This window comes from Silene latifolia, unplaced genomic scaffold (assembly GCF_048544455.1).
Source record: "Silene latifolia isolate original U9 population unplaced genomic scaffold, ASM4854445v1 scaffold_20.1, whole genome shotgun sequence".
NCBI lineage: Eukaryota > Viridiplantae > Streptophyta > Magnoliopsida > Caryophyllales > Caryophyllaceae > Silene > Silene latifolia.
Window position 1 is genome coordinate 467,337 of NW_027413163.1, and position 22,395 is coordinate 489,731.

The following is a 22,395-nucleotide window of genomic DNA, read 5'->3' on the forward strand; positions in this document are numbered from 1 at the left end:
AGCCAACCGTTATTGATAAACGTGGATCAACTGATAATAATACCAAAAGTATGCCCTTTGATCCTTTTAGAGATTTATAAGTCCTTGCACTAACTGTAAAGGACACCAGCCCCAACAAGCTCCCACTTGTCCGTACAAGTGTACGTGCAATGATGTTATCCGCACTCACTGGAGGACACAGCTCCAACACAACCTTCTCAAGCGATGCCAACTGAACCCCCTGCACAGGTTCCTGAACTTGAACATCACTATCACTTCCCGTAGCCTCACTACTCTTAGACTTCTCCCCTGTAATTTAAGAGACCCCTGCCTTCACCAGAGACAAACCAAAGCTAGCAATCCTGGCAGAGGCCCTGGTAGCTGCACGACGAGTTTCTAAATCAGCAATATAAACATGTGTCCAATACAAGAAACAGAATGAGAAAAGAAAGCAAAAGAACTTACTCCCTGACGAAGACGCCCCTGGAACCTTATTGCTCTTCACTGGCTTATATGTACTCAACTTGGCCTTCTTAAAACGAGGCATGGAAGCTTGCCCCAGACAGGCAGGCCACGCCCTCTCCTCTTCAGGCAATCCCATGAACGCTGCTATCCGGTCAGCCGACCCCTCGGTATCAGGATCATTCACCCAATCAATTACTACAAAAAGGCATGGGCAAAGTAAGTAAACTCTCCAAAACATATTATTGCCAAACCAAAAATAATGCAGGAAAGAAAGTTACCTCCTTCAACAACTGGGTAATTGAGATAGTCCAGGTCAGGGGCAATTGAATCAGACTTGATAAACATATAGGTTTGAGCCCATCCTTTATCATCCCCTGAATCAAAGTTGGTAATCAGGTGATCCATCTTCGACCTGACTCGAAAATTAAACCTTCCAGTAGAATGACTCTTCAGGTGATAGACATTCTTGAAGTCATCCAGGGTAATAACCAACTTATGCTTAGAACACAAGTGCTCAACTGAATGGACAATTTTCCAGACCATTGGCATGAGTTGAAACAGGGGAACCCTGATAGACCTAATCACCTCAGTCATGAAAGGAGAAAGGGGAAGCTGACAGCCACCCCTGAATGCCCATTCAAAGATACAAAACCAGCCTGGACTACTCCAATTAGCCCTGACTGGACCACTCTCAGGGATCCAAACCTCAGCCCCATGAGGAATAAGGCCCCTGCCCTTTATATAATGCTCAAAAGCTGGTTTTAGCTGATTGGCTTCATGAAAAGAAGCCGCCAAAGCCTTAATAGGAGTATATTCAACCTCCTTATAAGACATGGACAGAATCTCTGGGGCAGCAACAATCTCCACATCATCCTCAGGGATGATATCAGGAACCTTTTCAACCTCGACAGAAACCATTTCGACTTCAACAGGAACATTTTCAGCCTCAGTAGGAGCTTTGGAAGCTGCTGTCTTTCTCCTACCACCAGCCATATTTTATTTTTCCTGGAAAAAGAATTTTTGCAAAGAGAGAATTTTTAGAAAGAGAAAGAAGAAAATTGGAGATTGAAATGTGAAGACAAACACGGCAAAGGCAAGATATTTATAGCCGCAAATCTAAAACGGCTAGGAAAGCAAGTGGATGAGATTAATCATGACTCTCCTAGGGTTTTGTGAACCTACCCTATTTATGGCAAATAGCCGTTACAAGAAGTTGAATCAAACACTAATTCTAATCCGATAAAAAATCCCTGCAAAATCCATTGCCTGGCCCAAATTTTTATCTCCTTATTCCTGGCCAGACCCAAAAAGCAGATAAGGGGCAATTGTTGGGCCCAAAATTATCCTGCCTGACCCGACATAGACCAGGCAACAGCCAAAGCCAAGTTCCAAGCAAAAAACATCTGAAACCAAACATTGATCTAGTATGGACAGGCACCAAACAGGAATTGATGAAAGACGGGCGAAAGATAAGCAATGGCCTGAAAGGGAAAAACATCAGGCAAACATCGAATAAGCATTGCAGGCGACAAGCAGGCAATTAATATATATTCCCTACAAAAAAGGAAGACCAATTCCAGAAGGAAAAGATATAGGCAATAGTCAAAGGCAACAGCTAAGTCAGATGGCAACTACCTCATGGTAAATAGGGCACATGCCCTATTTACCAGGAAACCCTAAACGGCAGAGAAGGAAACGGTGAAAACAAGTATAAATATAAGAGAAGACAAAATCATAAGACACATTACACACTCTCTCATTCTTACTTATATTTGTGTATTCTCAAAGCATTATAACTTCACCTGTCACGCCTGATATACCAATACTCTGTCAGGCTATCTAAAATCATAGTAACAATCACTCCTGGCTTGGTGCCCGTGGTTTTTTCCCTTATTCCCAGGGTTTTTCCACGTATAAAATCTCTGTGTTATTATTTATTACCTGTTATTTTACTTAATTATACTAGTCAGGCGAATTGTTTGAGTTAGATTACCCTACATATAAACCCCTGACAGGGTATTCCAATTTAGTGAAATCCCTGTCAAAACAAATGGTATAAATTGTAATACCCGTCCTTTTAGGAACCCGTTGACCGACCTTAGACGCATATCTTGACCCGCGGAAACCTTACGAGCTATGACTGGTGACGGTGTGAGCTTCAGTTTGAGAGTTAATCGATCTATTGGAGGCTACTCGATCGAGTAGATTCGGAGCTCGATCGAGTAGGGGTCACTCGATCGAGTAAGTCAGTTACTCGATCGAGTAACGTGTTTACAACGGGGATTTATAAATCGTTTTTTGTGAAACCGCAAATCATTTCCACACATTCTTCCCTAAAGCTAGATGTCGACTCTCTTATTCCCTATATCATAGTTCCTTCATTTGGAGTCCTTGAGGATGCTTATGTTATGAAGAGGAGTTACTTCAGTCGTGTATCGGTCTTGACGTCAGATTACTATGCATAGGTATGATATCATCATCGTCATCGTTGTTGTTTTGTTTCGGTTATAGTTGTAGTAATAGTGATAGGTGATTGTACTGTTTATATAGGTGTGTTGCTTGGTTGCTTGGTATCATGTGATCAGACGTGGAATCGCTGCGGCTGGCTAAAGGTAGGTTCCCCTACTCAGTACTGTTGGTTGTCTAGTGTGTCTTTTGATGTGGTTCGGTTGATGTAGTGTCGTTGTGATTGATTGATTATGGTAATTGGTTGGTGTTGTGTTGTTTCGATTAATGTTGTTGTGGTGCAGTTGATTGTGATTGTTGGTCTCTGGTTCTCGGAGTGCATCCTCGGCTGAGTGGAGTCACTTGCGGGAGTGGCTTCATGCCCTTGATTCGCCTTCTGTGGAACCCACCACAGAAGGGATTTGCACATTAATGGACATGGGTTATCGCTCGATATGATGAGTGGGGCTTAGGTTGGAACGGCTGCGGTCCCCCACTGGCAGGGCTGGTTTAGTGGACAGTCGGTGATGGTGATTGATTGGAGGAGATGTGGCTTGTATGTGTTTTGTTGTATCTGTATCGTGTCAACAGTTGTTAGTGTATTTTCCTCAGTTACTGACCTTGTGTGTTTTTGTCTTGTTGTTTGCTTCTGTTGTATCTGCCGTGATCCCTTATAGTGAGCAGTAAGTCTTAACAGGTGATGTCTTGGATGATAGCTGGGTGCTTAGCGGGATGAGTCTTTCACGAGTCAAGGCAGAAGTAGTTCACATAGCCGATAGTAGTTTGATTTGTACTTTTTGTATACCTTTAGTTTTGTTAATCATTTGTAACAAATCTTAATTGTTCTTTTATCGACATTTGATTATTACTGTCCTGGGGCAACCGATATGGTAACGCCTTTATATGCTAGGAAAGGTCTTGTTAAGGCTCCTTGGTATATGGAGGTGTTACAAAGTGGTATCAGAGAGACGATTTTGGAAACTGTAACAAATGAGCCTAAGGAACGTAGTGAGTATAATAAAATGAACCTGGTGTATGTGTATTGGGAGCCTCAGCTGATGCTAGATTTTGGGTGAGTAGGCGCCCTCATTTCAAAATCATGGCCCCATTATGCTTAAGCAAGTCATCGGTTATGGGATATCAAGTCGGGAATTATGTGCCTAGTATGTATAATGATTATGTTAGAAATGTTTGTGATGAAGTCTTTGTTGATGCTAGTATGTGTGACGGTGATGGGAAACTGTGAAAGTCTGTGGTCGAGTAGAAATGTTTATGAACGTAGCGGAAGTGGTGGAATGGCTATAATACGTGACAGTGTGGGGTGATATGGTGATGGTAATGCTTTCTAAATTGTTCCGTGTGCATTAGTATAAAGGAATTGTGAGTCTTGTATGTGGTAATGATGGTAATTAGTAAGTTTTGAATTAGTTGTAACATTTATCCAGGTAATATTTGGTAAGTGTGATGGATGAATGGTTGAATGCTGCCGTGTTATGGTATAATTAAGTTGAGTAATCTAGTTAATAATTTGTTGTGACATAGTTAAATTATTAGTAAGATTGGATGATAAAGAATGGTTAATTGTTAGATGAATGTTTAGACTGATATAATTATAAGTCGTATTGTTGAAGTTGCAAATGCATGATTAGAGGTAAAGGAATGTGTCGAATGTATGCATGAGAAAGCTAATAGCGTAATCCTTTGGATGCGTAATGTTTGGCATATAATGAAGTAAAATGTGTTGAACAAAGTGATATGTTTGTTAGATCGATACGTTGCATTTGTGTGATAGTAATACGTCGTGAATGAGTATAATAATCTGTGACGATTTCCGAATTTATTTTGGAATTGACACGAGTTGTTGTTTTGTAGGAACAGTTACTTAAATCCGTAACTCTTGACCTTATCCTTAGTCTTACCCGACCGAGTACGGGTATTTACTCTATCGAGTAGACCTTATTCGATCTAGTTAGGAAGCTATGACGTTGGAAAAGTTAGATCTGCCATCAAAAACTCGACCGAGTAGCTTCAACTCAATCGAGTAGAGGCCACTCGATCGAGTAACCCACTTACTCGATCGAGTAAGTGAATAGTAACCGGAGAATTGCGGGATTCATAAACCCTCTTCTCTATTCTTTATTTCTTATTCTTTTCATTCACAAAAGCCTAACACTCTATATCTCTCTCTGGTGCTCTCAACCTTGTGATTTTGTGTTTGAATCTTGTGTTTTCCCTTGCCTAATTCATTCCTTTTCTTGCCAATCAATCAAGGTATGAATATTTATCCTATTTTTTGTGTTTTTGACTAATTAGAAGCATGTAGGATGTTGGTATTTGCTGAAAAATCGATTTATATGTGCCAAATCTTGGTTGTAATTGTTGTAATATGATCTAGTGCTTCAATTTGTTGATTATTAATGTTAGCTATGCAAAAATCGAATAAAAAAGGGGTTTATATGACTCAAAATTTCTAGGGTTTGAGATTTTGAATTGAATTTTGGTTGTCTTTTGTATGTAAAAGGAGGAAAATTGGGTAATGTATGTTATATATATATATATATATATATATATATATATATATATATATATATATATATATATATATATATATCATGTTTAGGGTTGATTTTGATGGTTTTCACTCAAAATTTTGCCTTAAAACTCCGTCTTAAAAGTGCTCCAAACTGAAGTTCGTCTTACATTCTTGAGAAGTTTGTCTATTACTGAAGCTAATTTGAAGGTTTAATTCTCAAAGTTAATAGTTGTATTGTTAATTGATGCCATCCTTGCCATAAATGTTTACAGGTGTGAGATCGTCTGATGATAAATTTGAGAGTTATACTTATAATTTATGGATTGTTTGGTGAAAGTGTGTACGTGTTGGACCATATAGATTTTATGTTTATGTTTTGATGATGTCAAGGTGCTTTACATATTATATACTTGTTGCGTGTAATCGTTTGTTAAGTGTTTTAGCATTAACCTATTACGGGCAACAAAGAGGATTGTGACGATTACATGAGAAGTTCAAGTCTTCGTTCAAAGATCAAACAATTCAAAGATTCATTCAAGTATTATGTGAAGACGAAGTTCGTCTAGGAGATTAATCAAGCTTGGATGATGATGTAGCCTATACTCGAAGATCTCCTTGAAGATTAGAATAGTATAGGTGATTATCTCGTAATGGTAATCAAAGAATGAGTTTCTTAATTAGTAAAGTTATAGCTTTGCAGCTATAACATTACTAGTAAAAGAGTTCAATGTTATAGCTTTTCTACTATAACATTGAAATGCTGAGTTTTTATACACGACTTTTAAATGGTTCGAAAATTGTTTTGCAATTTCTTAAAGTTTATTTTATATGTTTTAATGAAAGTATTTATTTTATAAAGCCCGGTTTAGTGAGGAGTCCGGTTATATTGTTAGCGTTAATTGATGGTTATTGGGTCAACTTATGAGTTGGACTTTACTATCGATTAGGGTTTTCATTTAGCCTCTCCTAAAACCTAAATTCTAATTATATACTAAGATTAGGGTTTGCATGGTTCACGAGCCTATGAGCCGTGTTGTACCGTGTTGCTTATGAGATATTAGGTAAAGATTTTATTCTATAATAATATCTTTACATATCTTATATCTTAGTTAATATATTTGTTTATGGTAAAAGATATTCTTGTTTTAGGAAATCTTATCATAATCTTAGAATTTATAGTAAAGATAATATTTGGAAAGATTATATTCTATCTTTTAGAATATTCTTTATTATCTTTTATGGCTTTTAGGTAAGAGATAATAAGAAGATATAATTTGTAATTATATCTTATTTCGGCTATTAGGGTTCTTATAGAAACCGTGTAGCCTTTCTCTTCCTTGCCTATAAATACTTTGCTATTTACAACATCTAAGATAGAGACCTTAAGCATAAAATTGTTTTCATATTTTAAAGTGCAAACCGTGTGTTTTTAGCGAAACCCGATTTGCAAATTTTGAAAGATCGTGTGTTACAGAACTCGCATACTTGTTCTTTATTTATCGTTATAAGATAATAGTACTTAGTTGATTTCTTAACTTGTTCATTAACGTGAACCTTTGTTAGAATCATTAGTGCTTTCTTATTAGCGTAAGTTAGTCACTCGAGTATTTAACGGTAATCATTGAGTTACAGCTAGAGTTAGTTGTACGAGTTGGGTTAGTAAATTTGTAATCCGTAGAAAGGTACTAAATTTATTAATCGAGAATAGTGGACGTAGGTTTCGACTTGTGAAACTGAACCACTTCAAAAATCCGTGTGTCTCTTCTTCTTTCGTTTGTTTCGTTTACTTTGCTTACAATCGTTAGTTGATTAGTTAAAGTTTAATCAATAAACTTTAAATAATCAATTATACTCGCGCCATTGAAAAAGCTTTAAAAAGTTTTAAATCCTCAATTCACCCCCCCCCCCTCTTGAGTATTTTGGATCAATAGACTCTTTAATTGGTATCAGAGCCTCGTGCTCTTGATTGCCTAACCGCAAAGAGGCTGATCTATCTTGTTTTTCATTTATCTTATCGTTTTATATTCCGCTGCCTATCACGTGATAAATGGATTCCAAATATCTCAAGTGTCCCGTCTTTGATGGGAAGAATTACGGATTGTGGAAAAACATGATGACTCACTATGTGAACGGACACGATTGGGAGTGCTGGAGGATTATTCAAAACGGACCGCATAAAATTCTTATGGCATCCGAGGAAGGCACTACCTATGAAAAGAAAGAAGAGGACTATGTCGAGGCCGACTACAAAAAAGCCGAAAAGAACTCCAAAGCAATGACCTCTACTGAGTTTGATCGGTTCTCCTCTTGTTCCACGGCCAAGGAGATATGGGATGGGCTCGAATTAGCTTATGAAGGTACTTCCATTGTTAGGAAGCACCGAATTGATTTGCTTATGCAAAAATATGAGCTATTCATCATGGAGCCTAATGAGTCTCTAGATAGTATGTCCGCAAGGTTTTCAAGCATCATCAACGAACTGAAAAACCTAGGTACGAAATTCAGTACTGAGGACATTGCTAGAAAGGTTCTTAGGAGCCTTACTAAAAAGTGGCGTGCTAAGGTCACTGCAATGGAGGAATCACGAGATCTTGAAACCCTATCCTATCAAGAACTCATAGGTGCTCTCATGGCCCATGAAATTACTCTTAACAAAGATGACGCTGAACCAAGTCGAAATAAGAGTATGGCCTTAGCGAGCGAAGAAGTAGACTCTGAATTAGAGGATGAAACTGTCTTGTTTGCACGACGTTTTAAAAATAAAATTTTTCGAAATAGACAAACAAAATCATCTTATAACAACAATAACAACAAGGCATTCAACAAAAAGGTTAATGACTCAAAGTCGTCCTTCGCAAATAGAGGTTGCTTCAAGTGTGGAGAATCTGGTCACATGATCAAAGATTGTCCAACATGGGAGAAGATAAAGGACAAGACGAAACGTGAGAAGACAAAGAAAGAATTTAAGCAAGTTATGATGGTTTCGTGTTGGGGAGACCTTGACTCAGAAGTTGAAATCTAAAGTTATAGCTGAGAAAGCTACAACATTAGATTCTACTATGGCTGAAAAGAAGGAATTAGAGTCCAAAATTATAGCTAATGAAGCTATAACTTCCGACCTAAAGCTTAACGTCAAGCACCTTCAAGCCAAAGTTATAGCTAATGAAGCTATAACTTTAGAACTTAGAAAAGTCAAAGAACTCTTGGAAACTAAGGTCACATCTAATGAAGAAGTGATCTTGGATCAAAAGAAAGAGATAGATTCTCTTTCAAAGCAATTGAAAGAATCTAAGACCGATATGATCAATGTTAAGAAACACCACACCGATGTTGTGTTCATTCTTAACAAACGATTCCAGGACTTTCGTGACAACTTTAAAAAAGACAATGATGTAGATCACACGAAATGTCAAGAGGAAATTAAGACCCTAAAAGACCTACTTCTACACGCTAGAAAAGTCCATGACAAGTGGGAAGGTAGCACAAAAGTCCTAAACTTCCTAACCGAACAATCTGACCATAATATGAAGATGGGGTTAGGACATGAGTGCTACAGTCGTAGAGATCACTCTAAATGCAAATCAACACCTTCGGATTTTGATTTTAGAAAAAGGAAGTATGCTGATCTTCCTGAATATTTGATTTGCAATTACTGTGGTCATACGGGTCACATCCAAATCAATTGTGTCAAAAGGCTCATGATATACGAAAAAATGCCGAACATGCCAAAAAAGCTGGCGACATAGTTGACGAGGATAAGGAAACTCCCATTAACGAACCTAACGAAGAAAGGAACAATAAATTTCGTTGGTTCTATGACATGGCCTTTGACTACTCTAAGAAACCTAGCACTTCACAAAGTCCTTGTAGATCTCAACCCAGTAAACCTATTCACAAGGCATCTAGTCAAGAGAGACCTAGAGAAGTTCCGAGACCTAGAGAAAACCCTAACCCTAGAACGTCTCCCATGCCAAACAATCCTAAGGTTAGAAAAACGATCATTAGAAGTGTTTGGGTTCGAAAGGACTTAGTATTTAGAGTAACTAATCATAAGGGACCCAACTTAGCTTGGGTACCTAAAAACTGTATCTAATCCTTTCTGCAGGAAGAAGTGAAAGAAAACAACCAATGGTATCTTGACAGTGGATGTTCAAGACACATGACCGGAGATAAGAATCTATTTCTTTCACTCAAGCCGTTCAACGGAGGAAAAGTGACGTTCGGGGACAATAAAAAGGGAAAAGTAATCGGCGTTGGCAAAATCGGAATCTCTAAGTCTCACGCAATAAGTGACGTTTATCTCGTAGATGGTCTAAAACACAACTTGCTAAGCATATCTCAACTATGCGACAAAGGTAACAAAGTAGTTTTTCATACTGATAGTTGTCGCATCATTATTGAAGGAACTAGCAACGTTATTCTTGAAGGCCACCGAAAAAGGAATGTTTATATGGTAGATTTAAATGCTGTGCCTACAAACTCTTTTTCATGTATGAAAGTTACACTTGATGATCCCTGTTTATGGCATAAACGATTCGGTCACATTAGCTCGCTAACCTTGAATAAACTCAAGAAGTGGGACTTGGTTGAAGGGTTGCCAAAGATCAAGTTCGACCAAGAAAAGATGTGTGACACATGTGCTAGGTGTAAACAAGTAAGATCATCGTTCAAACCTAAAAGAGTAGTGAGCACAAATGAAGCCTTGGAACTGGTACACATGGATTTATGTGGACCTATGAAGGTAAGGAGTAGAGGAGGATCTAGGTACGTTTTTGTTCTTGTAGATGACTACTCAGGGTATGTATGGCCTATCTTTCTTCATTCAAAAGACGAAACTTTTGATGAATTTGATTGTCTTATGAAACGTGTTCAAAATAAATATAAGACTAATCTAGTATCTATTCGTACGGATCATGGCACCGAATTTGATAATCAAACCTTTATAGAATACTGTAGAGTTAATGGTGTAGGGCATAACTTTTATGCACCAAGAACTCCGCAACAAAACGGTGTCGTTGAACGTATGAATAGAACCTTAGAAGATATGGCACGTACAATGCTCTTGTGTAGCGGCTTACCTCGTAACTTTTGGGCTGAAGCCATTAGTACTTCTTGCTACATCCATAATCGTGCTATGATCCGACCTATCCTTAAGAAAACCCCATATGAACTCCTTAGAGGTCGAAAACCTAATATCTCCCATCTTCGTTGTTTTGGGAGTAAATGTTTTGTACATAATAACGGTAAAAACCGTTTGAGTAAATTCGACCCTAGGAGTGATGAGGCGATTTTTATAGGATACTCAGATCATAGCAAGGCTTACAAAGTATTCAATAAGAGAACTCTCTGTATTGAAGAAAGTGTCCACGTTATCTTTGATGAAGATAACATGTTCGATAAGCCTTTACAGGATGAGGAAGAACACTTGGATGAACCCGACTTTCGTCTTTCAAGAGACGATCCCCCGGATTTGGAATTAGAGGATAATAAAATTGAGGGAATAAACGATGAACTCGATCGTTCCTCAAAAGACAAAAAGGAGAAGGACAAAGTTATAGTTGATGATACTATAACATCGACTCAAAATAAGAACTCCCAAACCAATGTTATAGATGATGTTAATGTAACATTGAATCCAAATCAAAGTGGAGAGCCCGAGGTTATAATCGGCTCAAATACAACACCCGGATTGGATTCAGGGGGAACTTCCTCTAATTCCGAGCCAAATGAAGTCGGGTCAAGCTCAAATAACGAGGAAGAACCAAGTACTTCGACAAAATGGAAATACAAGAACTCACACCCCATGGACAATATTCTTGGGAATATTAAGAAGGGTGTTCAAACAAGACGTTCTTTAAACAACTTCTGCTCTTTCTACTCTTTCCTATCCATGATCGAACCAAAGAACATCAATGAAGCTCTTGCTGAATCAGATTGGATTATAGCTATGCAAGAAGAGCTTCAACTGTGATTCGAAAGAAACAAGGTTTGGCATTTAGTTCCTAGACCAAAAGATCGGACAGTTATTGGAACACGGTGGGTCTTCCGGAATAAATTAGATGATGCCGGAGTCATTGTCAGAAATAAGGCTAGATTGGTGGTTCAAGGATATAATCAACAAGAAGGAATAGATTATGACGAGACTTTCTTTTTGTTGCTCGTCTTGAAGCTATTAGACTTCTGATAGCATTCGCCGCACACAAAGGAATGAAGCTCTTCCAGATGGATGTCAAGACGGCATTCTTGAACGGTTATCTACAAGAAGAAGTCTTCGTTGAACAACCCCCTGGTTTTAAGAATATCAAATTTGAGGATCACGTGTTCAAATTGGATAAAGCCCTATACGGATTGAAGCAAGCACCTAGGGCTTGGTACGACAGATTATCTAAGTTTCTACTTGACAGTGGATTTAGTAGAGGATCCGTCGACAAAACCCTATTTCTAAAAACTGAGGGTTCTGACCTTTTGGTTGTTCAAATATACGTCGATGATATCATCTTTGGATCGACAAATCGAAGCCTATGCAAATACTTTTCTGAGCTGATGACTTCCGAGTTCGAGATGAGTATGATGGGAGAATTGAAATTCTTCCTAGGTCTGCAAATACAACAAACAGATGAAGGCATTAAGATTCATCAACAGAAATACATCAAAGAGTTGATTCGGAAATTCGGGATGGAAAATTCACACGCTATGCCTACTCCAATGGTCGAGAACAAGAAATTGACATTGGATGAAAACGGTAAATCAGTTGGTGAAACTACTTACCGTGGGATGATTGGGTCATTGTTATATTTGACCGCAAGTAGACCCGATATTATGTTTAGCGTATGCGTTTGTGCGAGATATCAATCATCTCCCAAAGAATCGCATATGACGGCCGTAAAAAGAATTTTACGTTATTTAATTGGAACGGCCAACTTATACCTATGGTATCCAATGGAGTGCAATTTTGATCTAGTCGGTTATTCCGATGCCGACTACGCAGGATGTTCTCTAGACAGAAAAAGCACGTCGGGTGTCGCCACTTTTATCGGACCTTGTATCATTACGTGGGGCTCGAAGAAACAAAATTCGGTTGCTCTCTCAACTGCTGAAGCCGAGTATATTGCTGCAGGACTGGTATGTACTCAACTTTTATGGCTTAAACAACAATTACGTGATTATGGTGTTGGCGTAGGATGTATTCCTATCTTATGTGATAATACTAGTGCGATTATTATTTCTAAAAATCCTGCCCAACATTCTCGTACCAAACATATTGAAATAAGACACCATTTTATTAGAGACCATGTTGAGAAGGGGAATATAAAACTTGAATTTTGTAGTACTGAAAAACAATGGGCAGACATTTTGACAAAATCATTAGCTAGAGAACGATTTGAGACTTTACGGTTGGAAATTGGTTTAATCAGTGGTACCTAAGCTTCTATAACTGTCTAATCCTTTTATGACTGACTAGTTAAGTTAAGATTGTATGACTGTGTCCGTATATTGCGTTGCTTGAATAATTTCATTTATAGAAATATTATTTTCATAAGATTCTATTTGCTATTTAGAATTTAATTGACATACAAACTTATAACACACCATATCTTTTATTTGTATCTTTTATCTTCAAAATTAAAAAAAAAAAAAATTCTCACAAAATAAGCTCACAATACACGGCTCACATCTTTCCTATTCTAGACCAAATTCCTAATTCATGTCATATCATCATAAATTTCCATACTTATCACTTTCCTATTCCTAATTAACTACACTTACCATAATTCATTTACACTTGTTAACCCTAATATCTAGACCTATATCTACCCTTGATTGACCGTCCACCCCTACCCACTTGCTCACTTTCTTTCTTCCAAATATTTACCATCATTGCATATCTTTCCCTTTACTCCAACAATCACCATCATCCCCTTTTTCAAACCATCTCCATCATCATGAACACATCCCATGCAAAAAACACCCGATCCTCAACCCGTCACCACCAAAACCGCCCCTTTTCTCACCAAACATCACCTTTGCCACCACATACTCCTCATTCCATGAATTGTCCTTCACCACAACCAAACCAAAACTCACCCCTGTTTCGTAGTCGGGACGAATCGGCCTCCGAAGGAAAAAGACGCCGTCTTTTCAAAGGTAAAAATAATGTTGTTGTTGATAATGGTGAAGCGATTGTAGAGGAACCCGAGGTGATAGTTCGGAATGGTGTTGCTCGTACTCTGCTTAGGGATGCTTCAAAAGCCGCGACAAAGGAAGGGTTGAATCGTGTTCGGCTTACTCATGATGAAAGCATCTTGGTTAATCGAGTTTTGAGGTATTCTATCCATGGTGGTCGGTTTTATCCGAAATCTTGGTTGGTTAGTGTACCCGCTCTTGCTTTCTTTATTAATTTTCTTGATTTTCAAGGGTGGAGTCACATAAGTCAGTTTTCGGGTCCTATCTACCCGGTTGAGGTGGTACAGTTCTTTGCAAGTGTGTCGATTAAAAAGGGAGTGTTGCATGCGGTTGTTAATGGTGTCGATGTTACCGTCTCTGTTTCGGATTTTTGCTCTGCTTTTTCGGTTCCTAATGAAGGGATTGAATTAAATCCGAGTCTTGAATGGTCTAATGTTGGAAGTGAAAAGGAATTGTTGGTGAAACAGTATTTTGAGGAGATGACGGAGGGTGTCAATATCGTGGTTCGTCCTCTTTCGGCGAAAATTAAGTTCCTCTTAAATTTTTTGTGGAACACAGTGGTGCCGAGAAGAGGGGGCCGTGATAAGGTGTCGAGTTATGAGGCGATTATGGTTTATTCTTGGTTGGAAGGTCAAAAAGTGAATTTGGGGAGTGTTGTTTTGCACCGTATTCTTCAAACGAGTCTTACGGTCACTAAGGACAAATTGAGCACTACAATTGATTTGCCGTATGGTATGTGGATATCTCGTTTGTTGGAAATTAAACAGGTAATCGGGCCTGATAGTTACGGTGTTAGTGCTCGGGATAGTATGTGTGATAAGTTGATCAAGTTAATGGGTCTTGTTGTTGATGGACCCGAATTGCAACTTGCAAAAGATGTTGAGAAAGTTCCGGTGGATTCGGGTTTAGGAGCTATTGAGTCGAAATTGGAGGGATTTATGAGTGGTTTAATTGAAAAATTCGAGGAGCATTCGACTAGTTTGGCTACGACATTGTCACGGGTTGGACCATCTCGGTCTTTAGACTCGGGTTTGGATGCTAGTCGGGTGTACTCGTGGATGGAGGATGTGGACAAGAGATTAGCGGGTTTCGAAAGGGAGCTGAAGGCTATTCGTGGGGAAGTGTTCCCACACGGTGATCGTCTCACTTTCCTTACGAGTCAGGGTGGTGCTTTGGTGATGCACGGGAAAGCGATGGCGGGAGATCAAGCTCTTACGTTGGAAGCTACAAAGGCTCTTTCATTGAAGGTCCTTAATTTTAAAAGGAGCATTGGCACTCTTTCACAGTTGGTTAGGAGTTCTTTCGATCGTTTGGATGCTTTGGAGCACCGTACTAGACCCGACTACGTGAACCCGTATTAGACCCGCAACATCTGACTTCCTCTCGTCCTACCCTCATTAGCCCTTATCTTACTTAGCTTTTCTTTATTTCATCTAGTGGTGTGTTAATCAAACTCTTATTCGGCCCATTTTGGCATTACACTTGTGGTTATGGCCCAAGTGTTCTATTAGACATGTGATCATTCGGCCCACTTTGGCTTTAGACATGTTTAATTCTTAGTTTGTATGTTAATTATCTTTTGGATGCTTTTAGTCTTGCATGTTATTTTATTTTCTATGCCGTATTTATCTCTTGTCTCGTCTTATATTATTCTAGTCATTTTTGTTTTGTTCTTAACTTTTCGATGATATCAAGAGGGGGAAAGACCGTCTATAGTAAGCATCTACCTAAGCTTGCTCCTTGTCAAGACCAATTGTCTCTTAAAGTCCTTAAAGTTTCGGTTTTTGAAAAATTGTCTTGATCTTGCGTTAATCTTTATTGTCAAGATAACGGTATTATATTGAGGGGGAACTTTTTGAATTAGTTACAATTTTAGGAGACTTGCCATCATCAAAAAGGGGGAATTTGTTGGACCATATAGATTTTATGTTTATGTTTTGATGATGTCAAGGTGCTTTACATATTATATACTTGTTGCGTGTAATCGTTTGTTAAGTGTTTTAGCATTAACCTATTACGGGCAACAAAGAGGATTGTGACGATTACATGAGAAGTTCAAGTCTTCGTTCAAAGATCAAACACTTCAAAGATTCATTCAAGTATTATGTGAAGACGAAGTTCGTCTAGGAGATTAATCAAGCTTGGATGATGATGTAGCCTATACTCGAAGATCTCCTTGAAGATTAGAATAGTATAAGTGATTATCTCGTAATGGTAATCAAAGAATGAGTTTCTTAATTAGTAAAGTTATAGCTTTGCAGCTATAACATTACTAGTAAAAGAGTTCAATGTTATAGCTTTTCTGCTATAACATTGAAATGCTGAGTTTTTATACACGACTTTTAAATGGTTCGAAAATTGTTTTGCAATTTCTTAAAGTTTATTTTATATGTTTTAATGAAAGTATTTATTTTATAAAGCCCGGTTTAGTGAGGAGTCCGGTTATATTGTTAGCGTTAATTGATGGTTATTGGGTCAACTTATGAGTTGGACTTTACTATCGATTAGGGTTTTCATTTAGCCTCTCCTAAAACCTAAATTCTAATTATATACTAAGATTAGGGTTTGCATGGTTCACGAGCCTATGAGCCGTGTTGTACCGTGTTGCTTATGAGATATTAGGTAAAGATTTTATTCTATAATAATATCTTTACATATCTTATATCTTAGTTAATATATTTGTTTATGGTAAAAGATATTCTTGTTTTAGGAAATCTTATCATAATCTTAGAATTTATAGTAAAGATAATATTTGGAAAGATTATATTCTATCTTTTAGAATATTCTTTATTATCTTTTATGGCTTTTAGGTAAGAGATAATAAGAAGATATAATTTGTAATTATATCTTATTTACTATTAGGGTTCTTATAGAAACCGTGTAGCCTTTCTCTTCCTTGCCTATAAATACTTTGCTATTTACAACATCTAAGATAGAGACCTTAAGCATAAAATTGTTTTCATATTTTAAAGTGCAAACCGTGTGTTTTTAGCGAAAACCGATTTGCAAATTTTGAAAGGTCGTGTGTTACAGAACTCGCATACTTGTTCTTTATTTATCGTTATAAGATAATAGTGCTTAGTTGATTTCTTAACTTGTTCATTAACGTGAACCTTTGTTAGAATCATTAGTGCTTTCTTATTAGCGTAAGTTAGTCACTCGAGTATTTAACGGTACTCATTGAGTTACAGCTAGAGTTAGTTGTACGAGTTGGGTTAGTAAATTTGTAATCCGTAGAAAGGTACTAAATTTATTAATCGAGAATAGTGGACGTAGGTTTCGACTTGTGAAACTGAACCACTTCAAAAATCCGTGTGTCTCTTCTTCTTTCGTTTGTTTCGTTTACTTTGCTTACAATCGTTAGTTGATTAGTTAAAGTTTAATCAATAAACTTTAAATAATCAATTATACTCGCGCCATTGAAAAAGCTTTAAAAAGTTTTAAATCCTCAATTCACCCCCCCCCCCCCTCTTGAGTATTTTGGATCAATAGACTCTTCCGTACGTAGTAACTCTTTTCCATAATCATACATGAATATTTTACATGTTTTCAAGTATATGTGATATGTGAATCTACGATTGTGTTACGAAACAGATGCCAAGACCAACTGTGGGAACCCGTCAGAGCAAGAAAGGGAGGGCTTCTGAGCCCGAGGAAGGTAAGGGGAGTGGGGCTGTGCCTGAGTACCCGTCTGTCGTCTTTGCGGACTTCACGCAAAGAGATAATTTTGTTGCTTTGCAGGGGCGCCGTATGCGACCCACCCGTTGCATTGACACCACTATTCTGACTGACATGAGGATTGAGACAGATGTTAGGCATATCTTCGAGACCTTGGGTATGACTGGGTTGTACCGTCTCCGGAAACATTCTTATGCTTTTCTAACCCTTGAGTTTATGAGTTCCTTTAAGTATGATGCGGTGGAAAAAACCGTTGAGTTCCGCCTTATGAACACCAGTTTTTATCTCACCATGGACATGTTTGCCACCCACCTCGGCTTGGCTAAACCTGCCAAGGGAGCTCTCAGGAACATTTCGTCTGAGTGTGGGGTTAGTTGCCTTATGCCTTGCTTTACTGGTAAGCCAGCTCCCACTTCGAGTAACATGTTGATTAACGATGTCCAACATGTCACCTTGAAGATCTTCCTCCGTGCCATGACCCGTTTGCTTTATGAGAGGAAGGATGTGAGTAAGCTTAACTCACACGAGTTGATGTTGCTGGTGGCATACCTTAACCCCACCCGATCCTAGAAAGTCACCTTGAGTGCCCCGGATATGGTGTATGCCAGCTTGGCCTTGATGTCCTCTTCTAACACCCATTTTCTGAGTTGTGGTGCCATTGCCACTCGGTTGGTAGAGAGGCTGAGTTCGTTTGAGGCCTCCTTGACCTATACCCCATTGACCCCTATGGTGCTTACCTTGAACCGTGAGTACTTCCTCGACCAGAAATGGTTGAGAACCTTAGAAGGTGGTGGGTTGGCATGGAGGGTTTGGGGGATGAGTTGTATGCGGATACCGGCTCCTGAGAACCTTCCTACGACTGAGCGTTTACCGCCGGCAGTCCTAGCTGCCGATTCTGACGAGGAGGAGGAGGAGGCTCCCCAGAGACAGCTCTACCTCATCGACCCGGATATCTTGACGGTGATGCCCTAGCCGACGAAAGGGGATCGTGTTAGACCAGAGGATGCCCAGCCTACAGTGGGGAGAGGACCACGTCGGGTGAGAGATAGGATGGCTGAGACCCAGCTAGAGCAGCATGTGCCGCCACAGTACCAGTTTCCCGGTTACCCTTCCTAACTTAGCCCTGAGATGAGAGTGAGCAAGCTCAAGAAGAGGGTGTCTTCTACCTTGACACTCCGGAACCTCCACGAGATGGCATTTGTACAGGGCATCAGGACCGAGGGAGCTCTAGCGGTGTGGTGGAGAGGCGTTGGGGACGACAGTACAGTCTTCCACTCTTTTGGTGTGGATAAGTCTACTTGGGGAGAGCCTAAGTCATGTCCCTACGTTGGCTTGGCCCCATGGCGTATAGGCGCAGATGCTGGTGTTGGTGGTGTGGCAGGTCATTGTTAGATTCATTATCTCATTAGTTTACATATTCATATATGACTTAATTTATTTAGTCATAAAATAAATGCTAGATCTTATGCATGCAAACTAAAACAAGATAAGAGAAGAAATCGTCTATCTTACTTTGGGATTTCGGATTAAAAGGGCACCAACAAATTCACCTATTTGTAAGTTCTTGAGCTTCCTTATAATGGATGAACAAAAGGTCCAAAATAGAACCTCTCCCAAAAGCATATACCCAAGGAAATCCCTTAATAACTTATATTATTATGAACTAGTAATAATATATGTCTTACTTAAAATTTGACACAAAAATATTTTGTATTTGCTCTTTAATATTTTCGGCCAAGAGGGAATGATTTTTGAGGTTTTTATTTCTCTAAGTTCTTCACAAAATGGTAGAGAGAATGAGTATTTTCTAACACTAGAAAATAAATGTTAAAGTAATGAATGAATGATAGAGGAAAAACCCTCTATCTTTCTCTTTAGAAAACCGGTGGGGAGGGAGGACTAGTGCCCAATGCATGAGCTTGTGTTCTTCTCAAGATCAACTAGGTTTGCAGGGCTACTAATAAGGATTAATCATTGTGTTTTCAACTTCAAATAAAAACACAATATAAACCTTATACTCCCTCCAATTTTCGGCAGATATGACATAAAATGGAAGGTCCATTTTATTTTGTCATTTGTCAATTGTAACATATGTGACATGTTACTTGACTTATGAAATTGGAATGTATTTTTAACATATTAAAAATCAACATAATCATAAAATATGTAATATACAAAATCGACTAGTAATTTGTAATTACTTGTACCAAAACGATTTATCAAATAATAAATTACAACGTCTTGTATTTATAATAAATTATTCATTCAATTTCAATTGTTTCGTAAACAATACTTTTATCTAAGTAATAAGACAATTTGATTACTTAGACCGTATCTAATTTAATCGAATTATAATAAGACACAATAATCTTACTCACAAATCATCCGTCAATTTTAAGCAATTTAATTAACTCGTATCGGCATACGATTAATTAAATAATCAATTAAGGGTATTTCCCTATAGGTATGACCTAAGGGGATCAACTGATCACCACCGTCGCACGACAGTAATGTCAAACTCTAGTCAGCCAATCATTATCGATATGTGTGGACCAGTTGACTGTAAAATATTACATCCCACATGTATTCTTAAAATGAGATTTAAACATGTGATCATCATGATCGACAGTTGTGATTGCATTATTGTCGGAGGACACATATTCCAACAATCTCCCACTTGTCCTCGATAAGTGTGCATCACAAATTCTCTTGTGCTATTACTATCTCCCACTCAATGGAAGGTGTCTTTCAGGTCGTACTTGCAAGTGATCATATCTAGAGTGGTTTTCTCGATCTGGAGAATAACTGATTGACCGGAATTATCTACCATATATACCTTCCGAGCGTGGCCACGCATTTCCAGTTTATTACTCCTCGAGTGGCCCTGAGATATTATTTTAACCCTGACAAGGGGTGGACAATTCCTATCGCACTTATTCCCTTCGACTAGCCACAACCATCATAACCCAAAATATGCCCATTTGACCCCATTTACGAAGGTCGTAGTAACATAGATCAAAGTTAATCTGAAACTGTGCCACCTTAGGCGAACAGTCTTTAGTCAAAAGAATTGACTCATTAGAATACTATAGTAGCTCTCGCCACGACCAGGCTATATAAATTTGCCAGAACTCTATAAGCGGTCATTAGCCCGACAAAGTGTTCCTAACAGTCTGCCTATGTGATCGACTAGTCATCTCACATGACTCCATGGCACTTGAACTTGCCATCAATCGCATCACACTCTAGTCACTTCGAGACGTCACCTCTTGTAAGTGACTATGGGCGAATACAATGCTAATCCGTTTTCACTTTAACGGGGTTCAATTGTCTCTACAACCCGTTTGGATGTAACAAAGTATAAGATGAGTTAATAATAACTCAAACGACAAATGTGGACATCACATTCGGGTAGCCAATACCATATTACCACCTTTTGATGTATATTGTAAGTGTTTAAACACTAGTCGTTTGCAACATGAGTTTAACACGCCATGTGTCCACGTGTTCAAACTCTTGAATTGCATTTTCCTTTATTTTCATGTTTGTCTTACATAGCATGAATCTCACCAAGTACATATCTAGTTTCCCAAACTAGGTTTAGGTTCTTTACTTCGAGAGAACTTTCTTGTTGTTTATCACATAACAAACGATTTATGGTGGACGATATAACTCACACTAATCAAGTGTTCTTCCAACTCATAATGTACCAGGTATATGTTTTGTAGGATCTGCAACAATTGTCAAGATGATTAGCCTAGCACTTCTCATAAGTCCTAGCAAATTTTAAAATACTAGTTTTGAGTAACTTCTTACTATAACCAAGTATCTTTTCAAACTTCTTATTTATCCTTAAATAGCTTAGGATTTTCATAAATCCTTACGCGTTTTCGAACTTTAATATGTGCAACTTCTTGTCACATAACAGAGTGTTCTGTCAAACACTAGAATAGCTCATTAGTTCTTCTCGAGAATTCATGACGATTCTTCTATGGCTTACCAATGACTCATCATGCTCTTAAGCATATGATTCATTATAGGACATGTGAATGATTATTCTAATGACGGAAACATTAGTAATCGTAATCATGTGATCAATCATTCTTAGGTTCAATGAATGACCATGACTGCATATGGTAATTTCATTTTCATCGATTTGAATAACCTACGTTTCTTGTTGATTTGATGTGCATATCTCAATGCCTATCCAACATCCCATGATGTGATTGGATTCATCTTAGTCCATTTTCATCGAGAATTGAAAACTCAAATACTTCTTTGTGAAAAATAGTACTAGGTCGTCATTCTCAATGAGTAATGAGTTATAAATTTTTACAAGATGATTGCTCCCACTAAATTTCATGTCTTCACATGATAATTTCAAACTCCCACTCAATTCCACATGTTTCGTATTTGACTACTCAATCGAAACATTTCAAAACTGAAATACATTTTGCTTTGCCAAGTTATTAAGATAAAACCATATATGTTCCCAACATATCTTTTAAAAATACCTATTTTGAAAAGGTTTCAATCTTAAACTTATGGAAAGAGATTTTAATCTCTAACTCATTCATTTTTATAATGATGCGTAGCAATGTCATTAGTTAAAAGTAAAATCCCATTTAATACACGTCCTTCTCAAAATACCCTTTTCGGAAGGAGGTTTAACCATTTCATTTTCATAATGAGGTTAAGTAATGACACTAGCGTGGTTAAAAATTAACTTAGCTCTTGTAGACATCGGCATATCTTTCTTTGCAACTTTTAGTCATAAATCTCATTTATATTCAAGGATGCAACTTTGTTTTATTTAGGCTCTTAAGTAAATATCAATGTTGGAACTCTATTTATAACTTGGTCATAAACTAGCAAAATCTCTTGTTGAGACTTTTCTTTAGTCATTTTCTATCAACAACTTTCTTTTGGTCTCCTCGTGTAGTTATCTTAAGAACGTATTCTTTTGATTACTTCACTTGGTCTCTTTTGTCATGTAGATCTCATCTATTCAAGACCATAGATCTCATCTATTCATGTATACTATCTATTTAGGTATACAAATCTCATCTATTCATGGATACTATCTATTTAGGTATACAAATCATTCTTTC